The sequence below is a fragment of the Triticum urartu genome, chromosome 6 (assembly GCF_003073215.2).
Source record: "Triticum urartu cultivar G1812 chromosome 6, Tu2.1, whole genome shotgun sequence".
Taxonomy (NCBI): domain Eukaryota; kingdom Viridiplantae; phylum Streptophyta; class Magnoliopsida; order Poales; family Poaceae; genus Triticum; species Triticum urartu.
Window position 1 is genome coordinate 308,545,656 of NC_053027.1, and position 22,144 is coordinate 308,567,799.

The window sequence follows — 22,144 nt, forward strand, 5'->3', positions numbered from 1 at the left end:
CTTTCTCATATGGAGCTCGCAGAGTGATGAACTCTTTGCCACCCCTTCAGATGTGGGTGGTGAAGAAAAGGAACTAATCTCTTCTGCAGGGTCAGGTCTCCAGACGTACGTAATCGTCTGAAGAATTTGCTGGAGACCTGAGTGTGCCTGAAAGGACGCAGGCTAATCATGAAGAAATGAACTTTCATTTCTCACGTCCTCATACTGCTTTATCTGTTCTCATGCTTGATGAAATTGATCTGATGAATTGATGTCATATTCTTCACTGATGAAGTATATGAGTTCGTAAGTTGCACTAATTCATCTGCAGGATGATCCTTGTTTTGTTTGCCATTTGCAAACCGTGCATCCGTTTTCGGTGATCTTTATATCGATTTCAACTGAAATCACCTCACCTTTCTAGTGGAATACTTGGTTTGCCAAGTTGATGCCTTGATCATTCTTTCCCTTCCGGAGCACGTATATGCATTGCATATCATGCCATGTATTGCATCATGTTGCTTGTGCATTGCACCATGATTGATTGTTGTTCCATTGCTTGTATTCTTGCCTTGGGTAGAGCCTGGAGATGAGTACGTGAACGAGGAACCTGTTGAGTACGCTAACGAGGATTAAGCTTTTGACAACTCCGAGAACTTTGCACGCAAGATGACCATACCCTTGAAATCATTTCTATCTTTGCTTTGCTAGTTGTTCATTCTATCTCTATGTAGCCCTACCTACCACTTGTTATATCATGCCTCCCATATTGCCATGTCAAGCCTCTAACCCACCTTCCTAGCAAACCATTGTTTGGCTATGTGATACGTCTCCAACATATCTATAATTTTTGATTGTTCCATGCTATATTATATTCTGTTTTGGACATTATTGGGCTTTATTATACACTTTTATATTATTTTGGGACTAACCTATTAACCAGAGGCCCAACCCAGAATTACTGTTTTTTGCCTATTTCAGAGTTTCGCAGAAAAAGAATATCAAACGGAGTCCAAATGGAATGAAACCTTCGGGAACGTGATTTTCGAAATGAACATGATCCAGAGGACTTGGACCCTATGTCAAGACATCAACCAGGAGGCCACGAGGTAGGGGGGCATGCCCTCCACCCTCGTGGGCCCCCTGTTGCTCCACCGACGTACTCCTTCCTCCTATATATACCTACGTACCCGCAAACTACTAGATACGGAGCCAAAACCCTAATTCCACTGCCGTAACTTTCTGTATCCACGAGATCCCATCTTGGGGCCTTTTTTGGAGCTCCGCCAGAGGGGGCATCGATCACGGAGGGCTTCTACATCAACACCATAGCCCCTCCGATGAAGTGTGAGTAGTTTACCTCAGACCTTCCGGTCCATAGTTATTAGCTAGATGGCTTCTTCTCTATTCTTGGATCTCAATACAAAGTTCTCCCCCTCTCTTGTGGAGATCTATTCGATGTAATCTTCTTTTGCAGTGTGTTTGTTGAGACCGATGAATTGTGGGTTTATGATCAAGTTTATCTATGAACAATATTTGAATCTTCTCTGAATTCTTTTATGTATGATTGGTTATCTTTGCATGTCTCTTCGAATTATCAGTTTGGTTTGGCCTACTAGATTGATCTTTCTTGCAATGGGAGAAGTGCATAGCTTTGGGTTCAATCTTGCGGTGTCCTTTCACAGTGACAGTAGGGGCAGCAAGGCAAATATTGTATTGTTGCCATCGAGGATAACAAGATGGGGTTTATATCATATTGCATGAGTTTATCCCTCTACATCATGTCATCTTGCTTAAAGTGTTACTCTGTTCTCTTGAACTTAATAATCTAGATGCATGTTGGATAGCGGTCGATGTGTGGAGTAATAGTAGTAGATGTAGGTAGGAGTCGATCTACTTTGTCCCGGACGTGATGCCTATATACATGATCATACCTAGATATTCTCATAACTATGCTCAATTCTGTCAATTGCTCAACAGTAATTTGTTTACCCACCGTGAATACTTATGCTCTTGAGAGAAGCCACTAGTGAAACCTATGGCCCCCGGGTCTATTTTCCATCATATTAATCTTCCAACACTTAGTTATTTTTATTGCCTTTTATTTTACTTTGCATCTTTATCATCAAAAAATACCAAAAATATTATCTTATCATTTCTATCAGATCTCACTCTCGTAAGTGATCATGTAGGGATTGACAACCCCTTATCGCATTGGTTATAAGGATTTATTTGTTTGTGTAGGTGCGAGGGACTCGTGCGTGGCCTCCTATTGGATTGATACCTTGGTTCTCAAAAACTGAGGGAAATACTTACGCTACTTTGCTGCATCACCCTTTCCTCTTCAAGGGAAAACCAACGCAGTGCTCAAGAGGTAGCAAGAAGGATTTCTGGCGCCGTTGCTGGGGAGGTCTACGCAAAAGTCAACACACCAAGTACCCATCACAAACCCTTATCTCCTACATTACATTATATGCCATTTGCCTCTCGTTTTCCTCTCCCCCACTTCACCCTTGCCGTTTTATTCGCCTTCTCTCTCTCCATCCTCCCTCTCTTTCTCTATTTGCCTCTTTTTTGCTCGTCTCTTATTTGCTCGTGTGTTGGATTGCTTGCTTGTCACGATGTCTCAAGATAATACTAAATTGCGTGACTTCACCAATACCAACAACAATGATTTCCTTAGCACTCCGATTGCTCCTCTTACCGATACTGAATCTTGTGAAATCAATGCTGCTTTGTTGAATCTTGTCATGAAAGATCAATTCGCCGGCCTTCGTAGTGAAGATGACGCTACCCATCTAAATAGCTTCGTTGATTTGTGTGATATGCAAAAGAAGAAAGATGTGGATAATGATATTGTTAAATTGAAGCTATTTCCTTTTTCGCTTAGAGATCGTGCTAAAGCTTGGTTTTTGTCTTTGCCTAAAAATAGTATTGATTCTTGGAATAAGTGCGAAGATGCTTTTATCTCTAAGTATTTTCCTCCCGCTAAGATCATCTATCTTAGAAACGATATTATGAATTTTAAGCAACTTGATCATGAACATGTTCCACAAGCTTGGGAGAGGATGAAATTAATGATACGTAATTGCCCTACACATGGCTTGAATTTGTGGATGATTATACAAAATTTTTATGCCGTATTGAATTTTGCTTCTAGAAATCTTTTAGATTCGGCCGCGGGAGGCACTTTTATGGAAATCACCTTAGGAGAAGCTACTAAACTCCTAGATAATATTATGGTTAATTATTCTCAATGGCACACTGAAAGATCTACTAATAAGAAAGTGCATGCGATAGAAGAAATTAATGTTTTGAGTGGAAAGATGGATGAACTTATGAAATTATTTGTTAATAAAAGTGTTTATTCTGATCCTAATGATATGCATTTGTCTACTTTGATTGAGAATAATAATGAATCTATGGATGTGAATTTTATTGGTAGGAATAATTTTGGTAACAACGTGTATAGAGGAAACTTTAATCCTAGGCCGTATCCTAGTAAGTACTCTAATAATTATGGTAATTCCTACAACAAATCTTACTTAAATTTTAATAAGATGCCCTCTCATTTTGAAACTAATATTAAAGAATTTATTACTTCGCAAAAGAATTTCAATGCTTTGATTGAAGAAAAATTGCTTAAGATTGATGAGTTGGCTAGGAACGTTGATAGAATTTCTCTTGATGTTGATTCTTTGAAACTTAGATCTAATCCACCTAAGCATGATATAAATGAGTCTCTCAAAGCCATGAGAATTTCCATTGATGAGTGCAAAGAAAGAGCCGCTAGGATGCGTGCTAAGAAAGATTGCTTTATAAAAGTGCGTTCTTCTAGTTTCTATGATAATAAAGATGAAGATCTAAAAGTTATTTATGTGTCCCCTATTAAATCTTTGTTTTGCAATATGAATCTTGATAATGATGGGACTGAATATGATCCACCTTTACCTAGACAGCATTCCAAGAATTCGGATTCTTTAGATCTTGATGCTAAAATTGTTAAAAGTGGGATTGAAGAAGTCAAAACTTTAAATATTAATGAACCCACTATTTTGGATTTCAAGGAATTTAATTATGATAATTGATTTTTGATATATTGTATTTCCTTGGTCCAATCCATGCTAAATTCTCCTCATGCTTATAGTCAAAATAAAGCTTTTGCTAAACATATCGTTGATGCTTTGATGCCATCTTATGAAGAAAAAACTTGAGTTGGAAGTTTCTATCCCTAGAAAACTTTATGAGTGGGAACCTACTATTAAAATTAAAAATTAAAGCTCATGAATTCTATGCTTTGTGTGATTTGGGTGCTAGTGTTTCCATGATTCCAACTTTGTGTGATTTGCTAGGTTTCCGTGATTTTGATGATTGCTCTTTGAACTTGCACCTTGCGGATTCCACCATTAAGAAACCTATGGGAATAATTAATGATGTTATTATTGTTGCAAATAGGAACTATGTGCCCATAGATTTTATTGTTCTTGATATCGATTGCAATCCTTCATGTCCTATTATTCTTGGTAGACCTTTCCTTAGAACGATTGGTGCAATTATTGATATGATGGAAGGGAATATTAGATTCCAATTTCCGTTAAGGAAAGTCATGGAACACTTACCTAGAAAGAAAATTAAATTACCTTATGAATCTATTATGAGAGCCACTTATGGATTGCCTACCAAAGATGGCAATACCTAGATCTATCCTTGCTATTTATGCCTAGCTAGGGGCGTTAAACGATAGCGCTTGTTGGGAGGCAACCCAATTTTATTTTCATTCCTTGCTTTTTGCTCCTGTTTAGTAATAAATAATTTATCTATCCTCTGTTTTGGTTGTGTTTTTTGTGTTTAATTAGTGTTTGTGCCAAGTAGAACTGTTGGGAAGACTTGGGGAAAGTCTTTTTAATCTTGCTGTAAAAAACATAAACTTTAGCGCTCACGAGAATTGCTGCCATTTTTATTTGGAAAGTGCTATTTAGTTAATTTTTGTAAAGATGATTATTAGATAAATTCCTCAGGCCGAGAAATTTATTTTAGAATTTTTGGGGTTCCAGATCTTGCGTTAGCTGCAGATTACTACAGACTGTTCTGTTTTTGACAGATTCTGTTTTTCGTGTGTTGTTTGCTTATTTTGATGAATCTATGGCTAGTAAAATAGTTTATAAACCATAGAGAAGTTGGAATACAGTAGATTTAACACAAATATAAATAAATAATGAGTTCATTACAGTACCTTGAAGTGGTGTTTTGTTTTCTTTCGCTAACGGAGCTCACGAGATTTTCTACTTTAAGTTTTGTGTTGTGAAGTTTTCAAGTTTTGGGTGAAAGATTTGATGGATTATGGAACAAGGAGTGGCAAGAGCCTAAGCTTGGGGATGCCCATGGCACCCCAAGATAATCTAAGGACACCTAAAAGCCAAAGCTTGGGGATGCCCCGGAAGGCATCCCCTCTTTCATCTACTTCCATTGGTAACTTGGAGCTATATTTTTATTCACCACATGATATGTGTTTTGCTTGGAGCGTCTTGTATGATTTGAGTCTTTGCTTTTTAGTTTACCACAATCATCCTTGCTGCACACACCTTTTGAGAGAGACACACATGATTCAGAAATTATTAGAATACTCTATGTGCTTCAATTATATCTTTTGAGTTATATAGTTTTTGCTCTAGTGCTTCACTTATATCTTTTAGAGCACGTCGGTGGATTTGTCTTATAGAAACTATTATTCTCTCATGCTTCACTTAGATTATTTTGAGAGTCTTAAATAGCATGGTAATTTACTTAAATAATCCTAATATGCTAGGTATTCAAGACTAGTAAAAACCTTCTTATGAGTGTGTTGAATACTAAGAGAAGTTTGATGCTTGATGATTGTTTTGAGACACGGAGGTAGTGATATCAAAGTTGTACTAGTTGAGTAGTTGTGAATTTTAAAAATACTTGTGTTGAAGTTTGCAAGTCCCGTAGCATGCACGTATGCTAAACGTTATGTAACAAATTTGAAACATGAGGTGTTCTTTGATTGTCCTCCTTATGAGTGGTGGTCGGGGACGAGCGATGGTCTTTTCCTACCAATCTATCCCCCTAGGAGCATGCGCGTAGTGCTTTGTTTTTGATGACTTGTAGATTTTTGAAATAAGTATATTAGTTCTTTATGACTAATGTTGAGTCCATGGATTATACGCACTCTCATCTTTCCATCATTGCTAGCCTCTTCGGTACCGTGCATTGCCCTTTCTCACATTGAGAGTTAGTGCAAACTTCACCGGTGCATCCAAACCCCGTGATATGATACACTCTTTCACACATAAACCTCCTTATATCTTCCTCAAAACAGCCACCATACCTACCTATTATGGCATTCCCATAGCCATTTCAAGATATATTGCCATGCAACTTTCCACCGTTCCGTTTATCATGTCACGTTCATCATTGTCATATTGCTTTGCATGATCATGTAGTTGACATAGTATTTTTGGCAAAGCCACCATTCATAATCCTATCATACATGTCACTCTTGGTTCATTGCATATCCTGGTACACCACCGGAGGCATTCATATAGAGTCATACTTTGTTCTAGTATCAAGTTGTAATCATTGAGTTGTAAATAAATAGAAGTGTGATGATCATCATTTTCTAGAGCATTGTCCCAAGTGAGGAAAAATAAAATAATAAAAAAGGGAGAAAGGCCATAAAAAAGAGAAGGCCCAAAAAAATGAGAGAAAAATAGAGAAGGGACAATGCTACTATCCTTTGCCACACTTGTGCTTCAAAGTAGCACCATAATCTTCATGATAGAGAGTCTTTTGTTTTGTCACTTTCATATACTAATGGGAACTTTTCATTATAGAACTTGGCTTGTATATTCCAACAATGGGCTTCCTCAAATGCCCTAGGTCTTTGTGAGCAAGCAAGTTGGATGCACACCGACTTAGTTTTTTTGTTGAGCTTTCATATATTTATAGCTCTAGTGCATCCATTGCATGGCAATCCCTACTCCTTGCATTAATATCAATTGATGGGCATCTCCATAGCTCATTGATTAGCCTCATTGATGTGAGACTTTCTCCCTTTTTTGTCTTCTCCACATAAACCCCATCATTATATTCTATTCCACCCATAGTATTATATCCATGGCTCACGCTCATGTATTGCGTGAAGGTTGAAAAAGTTTGAGATTACTAAAGTATGAAACAATTGCTTGGCTTGTCATCGGGGTTGTGCATGATGAGAGCATTCTTGTGTGACGAAAATGGAGCATGACTAAACTATATGATTTTGTAGGGATGAACTTTCTTTGGCCATGTTATTTTGAGAGGACATAATTGCTTAGTTAGTATGCTTGAAGTATTATTATTTTTATGTCAATATTGAACTTTTATCTTGAATCTTTCGGATCTGAATATTCATGCCACAATTAAGAAGAATTACATTGAAATTATGCCAAGTAGCATTCCACATCAAAAATTCTGTTTTTATCATTTACCTACTCGAGGACAAGCAGGAATTAAGCTTGGGGATGCTTGATACGTCTCCAACGTATCTATAGTTTTTTATTGTTCCATGCTATATTATATTCTGTTTTGGACATTATTGGGCTTTATTATACACTTTTATATTATTTTTGGGACTAACCTATTAACCGGAGGCCCAGCCCAGAATTGCTATTTTTTGCCTATTCCAGAGTTTCGTAGAAAAAGAATATCAAACGGAATGAAACCTACGGGAACGTGATTTTCAGAATGAACGTCATCTAGAGGACTTGGACCCTATGTCAAGACATCAACCAGGAGGCCATGAGGTAGGGGGGCACGCCCTCCACCCTCGTGGGCCCCTGTTGCTCCACCAACGTACTCCTTCCTCCTATATATACCTACGTACCCGCAAACTACCAGATACGGAGCCAAAACCCTAATTCCATCGCCCTAACTTTCTGTATCCACGAGATCCCATCTTGGGGCCTTTTCCGGAGCTCCGCTGGAGGGGGCATCGATCATGGAGGGTTTCTACATCAACACCATAGCCCCTCTGATGAAGTGTGAGTAGTTTACCTCAGACCTTCGGGTCCATAGTTATTAGCTAGATGGCTTCTTCTCTCTTTTTGTATCTCAATACAAAGTTCTCCCCCTCTCTTGTGGAGATCTATTCGATGTAATCTTCTTTTGCGGTGTGTTTGTTGAGACCGATGAATTGTGGTTTTATGATCAAGTTTATCTATGAACAATATTTGAATCTTCTCTGAATTCTTTTATGTATGATTGGTTATCTTTGCAAGTCTCTTCAAATTATCAGTTTGGTTTGGCCTACTAGATTGATCTTCCTTGCAATGGGAGAAGTGCTTAGCTTTGGGTTCAATCTTGCGGTGTCCTTTCCCAGTGATAGTAGGGGCAGCAAGGCACGTATTGTATTGTTGCCATCGAGGATAAAAAGATGGGGTTTATGTCATATTGCATGAGTTTATCCCTCTACATCATGTCATCTTGCTTAAAGCGTTACTCTGTTCTCTTGAACTTAATACTCTAGATGCATGCTCGATAGCGGTCGATGTGTGGAGTAATAGTAGTAGATGCAGGCAGGAGTCGGTCTACTTGTCTTGGACGTGATGCCTATATACATGATCATACCTAGATATTCTCATCACTATGCTCAATTCTGTCAATTGCTCAACAGTAATTTGTTTACCCACCGTGAATAGTTATGCTCTAGAGAGAAGCCACTAGTGAAACCTATGGCCCCCGGGTCTATTTTCCATCATATTAATCTTCCAACACTTGTTATTTTTCTTGCCTTTTATTTTACTTTGCATCTTTATCATAAAAATACAAAAAATATTATCTTATCATATCTATCAGATCTCACTCTCGTAAGTGACAGTGTAGGGATTGACAACCCCTTATCGCGTTGGTTGCGAGGATTTATTTTTTTGTGTAGGTGCGAGGGACTTGTGCGTAACCACCTACTGTATTGATACCTTGGTTCTCAAAAACTGAGGGAAATACTTACGCTACTTTGCTGCATCACCATTTCCTCTTCAAGGGAAAACCAACGCAGTGCTCAAGAGGTAGCACTATGTTACCGCTTTTTCTCAGCCCCTCTTATATCATTGCTAGTTGCTGGTGAAGTTGAAGTTTGTTCCATGTTGGAACATGGATATTGTTGGGATATCATTATTATCTCTTATTTATTTAATGCATCACTTGGTAAAGGGTGGAAGGCTCCGCCTTTTGCCTGGTGTTTTGTTCCCCTCTTGCCGCCTTAGTTTCCGTCATACCGGTGTTATGTTCCTTGATTTTGCGTTCCTTACGCGGTTGGGTGTTATGGGAACCCATTGACAGTTCGCTTTGAATAAAACTCCTCCAGCAAGGCCCAACGTTGGTTTTACCATTTGCATACCTACCACCATATACCTTTCCCTTGGGTTCTGCAGACTCAAGGGTCATCTTTATTTTAAACCCCCCAGGGCCAGTGCTCCTCTGAGTGTTGGTCCGAACCGGGTAGCCCGCGAGGCCACATTGGGGCAACTTGAGGGCTGGTTTTACTCGTAGCTTGACCTATCCGGTGTGCCCTAAGAACAAGATACGTGCGACTCCTATCGGGATTTGTCGGCACATCAGGCGGCTTTGTTGGTCTTCTTCTACCATTGTAACCATGATTCCGAGACTGATCGGGTCTTCCCGGGAGAAGGAATTTCCTTCGTTGACCGTGAGATCTTGTGATGGGCTAAGTTGGGACACCTCTGCAGGGTATAAACTTTCGAGAGCCGTGCCCGCAGTTATGTGGAAGATGGGAATTTGTTAATATCCGGTCTTGACACATGACTTAATTAAAATGAATCAACCGCGTGTGTTGCCGTGATGGTATCTTTTCGGCGGAGTCCGGGAAGTGAACACGGTCTTGTGTTATAATTGAATGTATGTAGCTTCAGGATCACTTCTTGATCATTTCTAGCTTCTCGACTGTTGCGTTGCTTCTCTTCTCGCTCTGCTTTGCGTATGTTAGCCACCATATATGCTTAGTGCTTGCTGCAGCTCCACCTCACTACCTTCTCCTACCCACAAGCTTAAATAGTCTTGATCTTGCGGGTGTGAGATTGCTGAGTCCTCGTGACTCACGGATACTTCCAAACAAATGCAGGTGCCGAGGATACCAGTGCAGGTGATGCTACCGAACTCAAGTGGGAGTTCGATGAGGATTTGGGTCGTTACTACGTTTTGTTTCCTAATGATCAGTAGTGGAGCCCAGTTGGGACGATCGGGGATCTAGCATTTGGGGTTTACCTTCCTTTTTATTCAGATTTGACCGTAGTCGGTCTTTGAGTGTATGTGGATGATGTATGAATTATTTATGTATTGTGTGAAGTGGAGATTGTAAGCCAACTCTTTATCCCTTTCTTATTTAGTACATGGGATTGAGTGAAGATTACCCCTCTTGCGATAAAACTACCATGCGGCTATGCCTCTAAGTCGTGCCCCGACACGTGGGAGATATAGGCGCATTGTGGGTGTTACAGCCTGAGACTAGATAAGCGCGCCTACTATCAGGGTCTCGGCATGTCGGGAGGTCTTGTTGGGCTTGTTTTACCATTGTCGAAATGTCTTGTGCATCGGGATTGCGAGTCTGATCGGTGGGTCCCGCAATGGAGGATTGTCTCCGCGGATCATGAGCTTGTCATGGGCTAAGTTGGGACACCCCTCCAGGGTTTAAACTTTTGAGAGCCATGCCCGCGGTTATGTGACAGATGGGAATTTGTTAATATCCAGTTGTAGTGGACCTGAAGTAAACTCAATTAAAATAAACCAACCGCATGCATAGCCGTGACTGTCTCTTTTCAGGTACGTTCGAGAAGAGAACACAATTGGGTTATGTTTGAACGTAAGTAGTTCAGGATCACTTATTGATCATTCCTAGTTGGCGACCGTTTGCATGGCTCACTGATTACTACACCAATAGTTGTAGGTACATGTAATGCGATGATCATGATGTGAGAGAGACGTTTGCTTGAGTTGGAGTTCTTCTTCTGCTTCTTCTTCGTTCAGGGGATAGGTTCCTAGTCAGCAACCTAGGCTAGTAGGGTGGATGTCGTTTGAGCTTCTGTTTATATTTCATCCATAGTCAGATGTTGTTCAATGTATGATGTATTGATGTATTCTTGTGGCATTGTATGCCTTTTGTATGTATCCCAAATATTATGTAATGGTACGATGTAATGATATCCACCTTGCAAAAGCGTGTCAATATGCGGTTCTATCCTTGGTGGGACCTTCGAGTCCCTTTAGGATAGTGTCGCATATTGGGTGTGATAATCCCTGTTTTTTTGAGGACCTCCTTCATGATGATTTGGGCAAGTTCACGCTGGATGTGATAGAACTCAACTCGGAGTCGATGATCCGGGATATCTCCTAGGTTCTTTACCCATTGCAGAATATGGGCATCGCCGGATCTAGGTGACATGTGAAGGTTCTGCTGATCCCCTCTGTACTCTAGCATGTGGTGGATGACATAGAATCCATCACTGAGACTACCACTCGGTTGCTGGATGCAGCAGAAGTCAGTCTTATGGCCGAAGTAGAGCGCGCAGTTCCTTGTCTTCCTGAGTTTGATCTCTCCACCCCGTAGGCCGTACGTAAAGATAGAACTGCCAAGAACATACTTGATGTGGGTGTAATCCTTTTTCTTCATGTTCTTTGACGAGTCCAAGTAAAGAGCGTGGGAGAATCGGGGGTAAAGGATGATGAGGACGGCATGACCGTCGCTGCGCAAAATAAGTACACCTCATATTAGCCTCCACGCGTGCAAATGAAATGATTGAAATCGAAGGAAGGATATCCGCACGGATGACTTACATGGGATGATAAGGCATGAGAATCGTCTCCTCGTGCTTATTGCCGACCATGAAATCGGCGATGTAGTTACTCGCGTATTCATGGTGCTTTCGCAGACTGACAAGAAGCTCTCATGGGGAATACAGCTTTTCAAGTGAAACATGTCGAAGATGTAATCGAATCGAAGGAAGAACTTTTCCATGGGGAATGTGTCGATGTACAACCTTTGCTGCAGCACGTTAACCACGTAGAGCGGGTATCCTGGATTTTTCGAGGCGATCAGGCTTTTCTCTCTCCGCAGCACATCGTCATGAAGTCTCCTGAGATCGCCGTATATGGCCTCTACCGCTGCCTTAGGTAGGATTGGTTCACAGGGGATATGGTATTTTGTCGGACCCATGACAGGTATACGGTCTTGAACCCGAGGCTGCGGAGGCGGCTGGATCATAGAAGCAGCTTTGTTTCCTTTCCTCACTCTCTTCCCATGCTTCTTTGCTACTGGAAGGTCGTCTATAATACGTTCAGCCTCCGGCAATTCAGGCACCGACTCATGACTCTCAAACCATGAGTACTCATACTGGCAAGCCATCAATCCTCCGTCGTCATAGGCGCCATTATTGAGATACTGTAGAGTGTCATCGTCATCCTCATCGATGGCATCGATATAATGCATTGCTTCTTCGACGGTGGCGACGTCATCAATGACTAATGGAGCCTCTTCCTCACCCCGTCCGCTATCGCCCGACACGACAGGCGATGCTAATTGGGTAGGTGGGGTGTTGATGTTCATACCTTGCTGAGGCTGCGTGGTCGTGGGTGTGCTCCCGGCCGCCTCCAGACAAAGCAGATAACAGGACCCACCTCTTGCAATCGCCAAGCTGCAGCGGGGTCTCGTCGTCATCTCCCCCTAGTACCGGAGGAGCCAAATTCTTGTGGCCCGGTGATGCGGAGCATCCCAAGGTCATCCCCATGGACCTACCATCGCCTCACCAAGTGCCTCGCGGACCCATGACACGAGCACGTGCAAGAGCTCTCAAAATCGAGGAGACATCTCTCCTCTCACAAGTTCACTTCGATGCACATGAGACATGCCTACTACCTCAAATAGAGCCATTATGCATACTAAGGTATCAAGGAGTTATCCATGAAGAAGCTAAGGAGCAAGGAGAATCAGAAGAGGAAGATGGATGTGAAGAAGAAGAGCTGCGGAAGAAGCTACAGGCTCCGGACGACCGGCCCATCCTGGACGTCCAGCCCCTGAAGGTCACACCAGCCAAAGGAAACCACGCCAGCGCATGCTACAGCGATCGGACGTCCGACTTGGACCGGACGTCCGACACCACCCAGGCTCCGGACGACCGAGCACCTCTAGACGACCGACAACACGCCAACAAAATGGAATCTACAGAAATCTGAGGAAGACCAGACGACCGGCGACCGGACGCCTACGGACGTCCGATGCCGTGGCAACATAACCTAAATTACGGACATCCAAAGATCTACGGATGTCCGGACACCCGCGAGCCTCCGGACGACCGACGCCTCACGGACGTTCGGACCTTGGCTGCGTCCAGTTTCGGGCCGAAGCCCATGTACCCCTCCACTTCACCCCTCTTTTGCACTAAGACTATAAATAGATCTCGCCCTCCTCCTAGTTAGGGTTAGCAAAGTAGTAGCTCATTAGAGATAGAGCTTTGCTCATCCATTACGGATCCACTCCACGAGAGAGACCGCTGCCCCTCTTCGGAGAAGATCCATCTTGGATTCAAGACCCCTCACGGGAAGATCCCTCATGGACTCAAGACTTCCTTACGGAGATGAACTGGTTACCCTATGTATCGTCCTTTGTTGGATTTGGATCTTGTATCTCCCCTTTGTATTCGAGGATCTAGCACATGTGTGACCTAATCTCGTTGGTTTGAGTGTTTCTCTCGTGTTTACCCTTGTGTTCTTCATGTTCCTCGTTGGGATCCGCTCCTTTCGTGAAAGATCGGCCATCTAGGGTTCCACCCTACATCATCTTGGTATCCAGAGCCACATTGATCACGATTTCGGAGCCTCCCCGTTGTGTTTCTAGCCTTGTTCTTGTTGATTTTGTCCCTAATTCGAAAATTCCCCATAAAAATAGCCCCAAATTGTTTTGTGATTTGTTGGTGTGTTGAAATTTTGTTGGATTTGATCCGTGGATTTGCTTTGCCATGAGTGGATCTAGCTTTTCCCCCTTTTCTCCACCTTTTCCATCCAAAAAATCCCCCGGATTTGTCCATTTTCACCTCATCCACCACCTCCACGAGTTGTTCATCCCGTGCCCGAAAATCGCCCAGGCACCGGACCTCCGACGACCGGACGACCGTACAACCCCGAACGTCCGTAAAACCCTGATGAAACTAAATTTTTTCAGTTTGGTCTGCACCACCGCCATACCTCTGCATACGCACTCCCACCAGCTCTACACCATCACCACTTCCGCATACCACCACTATTGCTTACCTGTTTCACACTCTGACTCGTTTTCCAACATTGTGCTTTGAGAATTTGAGTTGCGGTTTTGTGTCCTATTGTGTTTCGGCTATTTAGGTATGGTTCGACATCAACATCACCGCCGCTCATCTTCACAATGGATGTGTCATCAACAACGACCATCTCGACAACATCATATTGGTATTCGCGCCGCTCATTTGATCACTGTCATCCATTCTTGCTTATGGACAAGGAACCAAGAAACAGTAACATCATCTTGGTATTGGATACATCATTCTTTCCATTACTTTGATAGCCATCATAGCCTTACTCCTTTGCGTTGCTTACCCATCGAGACTAGCCTTTGAGTACTGCCAGCAATGTGACTTGTGCACATTAGTGATCATACTTCCCATAGCATACATACATCATTGGTGCATATCTTGGTACCATCTCTTGTGTCACAAGGTTGTCATCGCATACACAATTGCTATCTTGGTTCGTGAAGCATTGCATGAGAAAAGAGCTCAAACAACAAAGAGCCAAACAAGCTTTTAAGTAGAAAGGGAAAGATAAGCAAAGAGCTTTTAAGCAAGTAGCATCATACAACATTAAAATTGTCATACTAGATCATCTTGGATCATATCATTGAAACACCATACATAGAGCTACTTGGGATAGAAGTCGTTGCATTTTTGCTTAGTAGGTTGTGCACAAGTCTTCGTATCTGCCTATTGTGCAATCGTGCTAGCGTCTCTCTAGTGTTGTGCAACAAAAGCATCTTCGTGGATTGAACATTTTGGCTCTTCCTTGGTTGCACGACCCCATTTATCTCTTTGCGTGTGTGTTTCTGTCTACCTTATATTGCTTGGTCTACTTGTTGCATTGCAAACTTGCGAATCTTTTCCAACTTTATTGAAGCTCACTAACAATTGCATCAAATTTTATGCCACCATCCTAACCAAGCTCCACCATAAGCTTTTACTTGTGTAGGTTTGAGAAACCGACAAGAATTGGTACCAATTGTGCTATTTCCTTGTTCCACATTGGAGTGATCATTGATCCACCTTCAACTTCGGTCAAGGTACATTTGGAATACGTTCTTCTCTTTCTCCCACTCACATATTTCTATTGGAATGATGGATAGGCCAAGTACTTCTACCAACCCACTCTTCATCGGGCAAGACGACGACATGAACTCCTACGTCACCAAGAGCCACCTCTCTGGTGCACAACGTGCTTTGCATCAAGAGCAACAAGAAATGAGTGAACGCATCGACAACCTCGCCACCGATTTGAGACTCTCCGAGCAATGTACAAGAGACTACTTTGACCACAAGCTCGACGATCACAAGCAATAGAATGACGCAAGAATAGACAAGATTCGTGCTTTGTTGCTCAACCGCTCTTCTTCCACTTCATCCTCATCAAGACGGAGCCACTCAAGTCGATACTCCGACTTCACTCTCTCCGGCTCAAGTACACCGACATTGAACACTCTTCGACGTGCCGCGCGCAACAATCATCAAGCAAGCCTCAATCCTCTACGTGATACCGACTCTCAAGAGCACCGACACTGTCAAAACCAAGCTGCCTTTGCGCAAGCACGAGAACGGCAACGACAACGCCAACATGAAGAGGAAGAGAGAGCGCGTCTACACCAAGATGCACAAGATGCCGAGGCACAACGCCAAGAAGAACAACTCTGTGAAGCTCAAGTACTTGAGGCGCAATGTGCCCTTCGAGATTCAAGTTACACCGTCGCCACACGCAATCGCCATCGGCGTGAAGAAGAAGAAGCAATTCGCGAAGAAGTTCAAGAGAGGATTTACCAATCACGTGCGCATTGTCAAGTTCATCAAGTTTTTCCTCGAGCTCGACAAGCCCCTCCACAAGCTCCTCAAGAACCCCAAGTTCACCAACAGCATGAAGACAATGGAAATCCTCCACGACAAGAGCAACACGAGGTTGACAACCCTCCTCACCAAGAGCAACACGAGTTTGCCAATCCTCAACAACATGGGCGTCATTATCCCCGACCCCAACACAATGAAGAGCAATGCTACGGCAAGCTAAAGTTCACCATGCCCAAGTTCAATGGAAGCAATGATCCCGAAGAGTACCTTTCATGGGCATTGAAGGTCGACAAAATCTTCCGCTTGCAAAACTATGACGAACAGAAGAAGATCGCGATGGCATCCCTTGAGTTCCAAGACTATGTCTTCATTTGGTGGGAACAAGTTATCACGCGCCATGAGGCAAGAGGTGAACCACCCATCACTACTTGGGCCCAAATGAAGGATTTCATAGCACACTTCGTGCCTACCTAATACAACCGCGTCCTCTTCAAGAAACTCCAACTACTCAAGCAAGGAACCAAGAGCGTTGAAGAGTACTACAAGGAGATGGAGATTGCAATGATATGATCCAACGTCACGGAAGATGATGAGCAAACTATGGCATGTTTCTTGAATGGACTCAACCATCCTATCAAGAAGATCGCCGACTTCCAACCATAATCGAACCTCATCGAGCTAGTGCATCAAGCTACAAAAGCAGAACGTCAAGTGCAAGATGATTACAAGTATGCCAAGTTCTCATCCAAGTCATACGGCTTCTCCAACACCCAAGCTTCAATGACTCCAACACCGACTTCCTCTACCAAGCCTTCTACAAGCAACATCGACAAGTCGAGTTACAAGAAAGCTTCGTCAACCCCAAGTCATCCTCCTTCAACGAGCAACTTCAAGCCGAGAGCTTCATCATCATCTACCCCAACCGATCAGACCGTCAAGACGAGTTCCTTCAAATGTTTCACATGCGGAGGCCGAGGCCACAATTCCTATGAGTGCACCAACAAGCGGACCATGATCCTCAACGATGACGGCACTTATGACTCAATGAGTGAAGGATAAATGGAAGCCCTTGAGCAAGTGGCCATACACCAGCAAGTGAACGAGGAAGACATGGAAGAAGTCTTTTGTGATGAAGATTCAAGTCCCGCTCTCGTTGTCTCCAAGGTCTTGACTCTTCAACATCACCAAGAAGAAGACCAAAGATGCCACATATTCCATACCAAGGCCGGCATCAATGGAAGGTCCGTCAAGGTCATCATTGATGGAGGGAGTTGTCATAACCTCGCAAGTGAAGAACTTTGCTCCAAGCTGCAATTGCCCAAGATGAAGCACCCTCATCCCTACAAAGTTTAATGTCTTAGAGACTCCGGCACCATCAAAGTCGAGCATCAAGTACAAGTCTCCTTCAAAATTGGCGCCTACGAAGACACTTTGGAGTGTGATGTCGTTCCAATGACCGTTTTTGACCTTCTTCTTGGACGCCCATGGAAATTTGATAGAGGTGTCATCCACAACGGCCGAACGAACCACTACATCTTCAAGATGAAGGGAAATGAGTACGTACTTCGCCCTATGTCTCCAAGCCAAGTGATCACCAAAAAGCAAACCACCCATCATGGAGAGAATAGGGAGAGAGCGAACCACCAATAAGAGAGTGAGCGCCACAAGCCCAAATCAAGTGCCTCCACGATGATCGACAAGAAGAACTTAGTTATATTTGCCACAAAAAGTGAGATAAGAGGAGTGTGTGAGAACCCATCTAGTGTCCTACACTATGTCCTTTTGTGCAAGGATGACGCACCAAACGCTAACACCTCTCACGCTCTACCTTTAGTGTTGTCTTCTCTTTTGCAGGAATTCCAAGATGTTTCCCCCGACGAGCTACCTCCAGGACTACCTCCACTATGAGGCATCGAGCACCACATCAACCTCATCCCTGGAGCATCTCTTCCGAACAAAGCTCCCTACCGCGTCAACCCGGAAGAAACCAAAGAAATACAAAGGCAAGTAAAGCATCTCATAGACCATGGACATGTGCGTGAAATTTTGAGTCCTTATGCCGTTCCGGTCATTCTTGTGCCAAAACGAGACGGTAGCTTTCACATGTGCTCCGATTGTAGACCTATCAATGCTATCACCGTTCTCTATAGGTATCCCATTCCACACCTTGATGATATGCTTGATGAACTTAGTGGCGCCACTATCTTTTCAAAAATTGATCTTAAAAGTGGTTACTCTCAAATCCTCATACAAGAGGGTGATGAATGGAAAACCGCTTTCAAAACAAAGTTTGGTTTGTATGAGTGGTTAGTCATTCCTATGGGTTTATCGGAAGCATCGGGTACTTTCATGCGTCTTATGAATCATGTCTTTCGACCTTACATTGGTGAGTTTGTCGTGGTCTACTTCGATGATATACTTGTTTATAGCAAACATCTTAAAGATCATGTCACCCATGTTCGAACCGTTTTGCAAACTCTTCGAAAAGAGCATCTCTATGCTAACATGGAAAAGTGCCTTTTTGGCGTTGATAAGCTCGTTTTCTTGGGTTTGGTTGTTTCCTCTAAGGGTGTTCATGTGGATGACTCTAAGATCAATGCTATCAAAACTTGGCCACAACCAACCAACTTGCATCAAGTGCATAGCTTCCTTGGTTTAGCCGGTTTCTACCATAAATTTGTGAAGAACTTTAGCACCATTGCTTCACCTTTGCATGCTTTGAGCAAGAAAAATGTGCCTTTTGTTTGGGGACCATCCCAAGATACCGCTTTCAATGAGCTTAAGAATTTGCTTACTCATGCTCCCGTGCTTGCTTTACCCAACTTTAACAAACCCTTTGAGATTCATTGCGATGCTAGTGGTAATGGCATAGGAGGTGTGTTAACGCAAGAGAAGCGCCCCATAGCTTACTTTAGTGAGAAACTTTCCGGAGCGCAACTCAATTACCCCATCTAGGACAAAGAGTAATATGCTTTAGTGCGAGTCTTGCATGGATGGGAACATTATCTTTGTCCTCATGAATTCATCATTCATACTGATACGTCTCCAATGTCTCCAACGTATCTATAATTTTTGATTGTTCCATGCTATTATATTATCAACCTTGGATGTTTTATATGCATTTACATGCTATTTTATATGATTTTTGGGACTAACCTATTAACCTAGAGCCTAGTGCCAGTTTCTTTTTTTCCCTTGTTTTAGAGTATCTCAAAAAGGAAAATCAAACGGAGTCCATATGACCTAAAACTTCACAGAACTTATTTCTGGACCAGAAGAAACCCACAGAGTATTGGAGATGGACCAGAAGAGTCCCGGGCTGCCCACGAGGGTGGGGGCGCGCCCCCTGCCTCGTGGACAGCCCGCAGATCCACCGACGTAGTTCTTCCTCCTATATATAGCCATATACCCTAAACACTTCGGGGATCAGAATAGATCGGGAGTTCCGCCACCAGAAGCCTCCGTAGCCACCGAAAACCAATCTAGACCCGTTCCGACACCTTGCCGGAGGGGTGAATCCCTCTACGGTGGCCATCTTCATCATCCCGACGCTCTCCATGACAAGGAGGGAGTAGTTCTCCCTCGGGGTTGAGGATATGTATCAGTAGCTATGTGTTTGATCTCTCTCTCTCTCTCTCTCTCGTGTTCTTGAGGTGGTACGATCTTGATGTAACGCGAGCTTTGCTATTATAGTTGGATCTTATGATGTTTTCTCCCCCTCTACTCTCTTGTAATTAATTGAGTTTTCCCTTTGAAGTTAACTTATCGGATGAAGTCCTTAAGGATTTGAGAACACTTAATGTATGTCTTGCACGTGCTTATCTGTGGTGACAATGGGATATCGTGTGATCCACTTGATGTATGTTTTGGTGATCAACTTGTGGGTTCCGCCCATGAACCTATGCATAGGGGTTGGCACACGTTTTCGTCTTGACTCTCCGGTAGAAACTTTGGGGCACTCTTTGAAGTTCTTTGTGTTGGTTGAATAGATGAATCTGAGATTGTGTGATGTATATCGTATAATCATACCCACGGATACTTGAGGTGACATTGGAGTATCTAGGTGACATTAGGGTTTTGGTTGATTTGTGTCTTAAGGTGTTATTCTAGTACGAACCCTAGGATAGATTGAACGGAAAGAATAGCTTCGTGTTATTTCACTACGGACTCTTGAATAGATTGATCAGAAAGGATAACTTTGAGGTGGTTTCTTACCCTACCACAATCTCTTCGTTTATTCTCTGCTACTAGTGACTTTGGAGTCACTCTTTGTTGCATGTTGAGTGATAGTTATATGATCCAAATATGTTATTATTGTGGAGAGAACTTACACTAGTTAAAGTATGAACCCTAGGCCTTATTTCAACGCATTGCAATACCGTTTGTGCTCACTTTTATCATTAGTTACGTTGCTGTTTTTGCATTTTCAGATTCCAAAAACCTTTATCTATCATCCATATTGCACTTGTATCACCATCTCTTCACCGAACTAGTGCACATATACAATTTACCATTGTATTGGTGTGTTGGGGACACAAGAGACTCTTTGTTATTTGGTTGCAGGGTTGTTTCAGAGAGACCATCTTCATCCTACGCCTCCGACGGATTGATAAACCTTAGGTCATCCACTTGAGGGAAATTTGCTACTGTCCTACAAACCTCTGCACTTGGAGGCCCAACAACGTCTACAATAAGAAGGTTGTGTAGTAGACATCAAGCTCTTTTATGGCACCGTTGCCGGGGAGGTTAGCGCTTGAAGGTATATCTTTAGATCTTGCAATCAAATCTTTTTTTCTTGTTTTAGCACTAGTTTAGTTTATAAAAGAAAACTACAAAGAATATGGAATTGAGTTCGCCTCATACGGTTCATCTTTTTAATATCTTTCGTGAGTCTGATGGAAAGGAAAATTGTGCCAAAGTGTTAGAAGAAGAATGCATTAAAATGTTTGGCACTAAATCTTTGAATGATGAGCATGATTGCAATGTTATTAGTATGAACTCCTTGAATATCCATAGTACTAATGATGATTGCACTAGTTATGATGAAAATGTCTCCTATAAACATGTCAATATTTGTGGAGTGCATTGGGTTTGCAAGTACACACCAAATAGGGAAGATAGATATTGCAAGCGGCATAAGCATTTAGAAACTAAATGGTTGCAAGAAAGGCTAAATGTTAGTGCTGAAAATTTAAAATTTCTTAGCCATACTTGTGAACTTTGCAATGAACATGGTCATTTAAATATGAAATGCAAATCGTTCCATGATGGAATTGTGTCCAAAAATTGTGATTACTTGATTTCCCTTGCACATTATAATGAACTTAGTTTGCTTTTGGGTTATGAAGAAATGAAACGTCAAACTAAGATTATTCCAGAATATAACCTCGAAAAATTCCTCGATATTGATCTAGAAGAAATCTATATGTATTGTGCGGTGAATTGCAAGAATTGCATTGAAAATCCTTATATTGCCAATTATATAAAGAAAAGAAAACAAATAGAAGATGAAGGGAATACTAACGGAAGGGAAGAGACTTCCCAATATCCTCCTATTATTACTTATGATCAATCACGTAACGAGGAGGAGCCTTCTATTCAACCAATCTCATTAATAACGAGCTCCAAAAATAGGATTGAACCCACACATGATGTGGTGAAGAAGAAGAAAAGAAAAAGGAATAGAGGTAAAAAGATATCTCTCCCAAATAATGCTGCTCCTATTACTGTTGTGCCTCATGAAAATATAATCATGGAAGATGATGCACTTGATGATGATCTTGTTATGCCTATTGCTTGTTGTGATGATTATGATTGGGAAAATAATGATACTTCTTATGATCTTGACAATGTTTTTGGCACTTGCTTGGAAGAATATGATAATTGCTATACTATTGGTGCTATCCATACTATTAATGATGAGAGTGATTATGCTTATGATATGAAAAGGCCCAAGCTTGGGGATGCTATGTTTGATGAAGATGATGTTTTCGAGAATATATTTGCTGCAATTAATGTTTGTC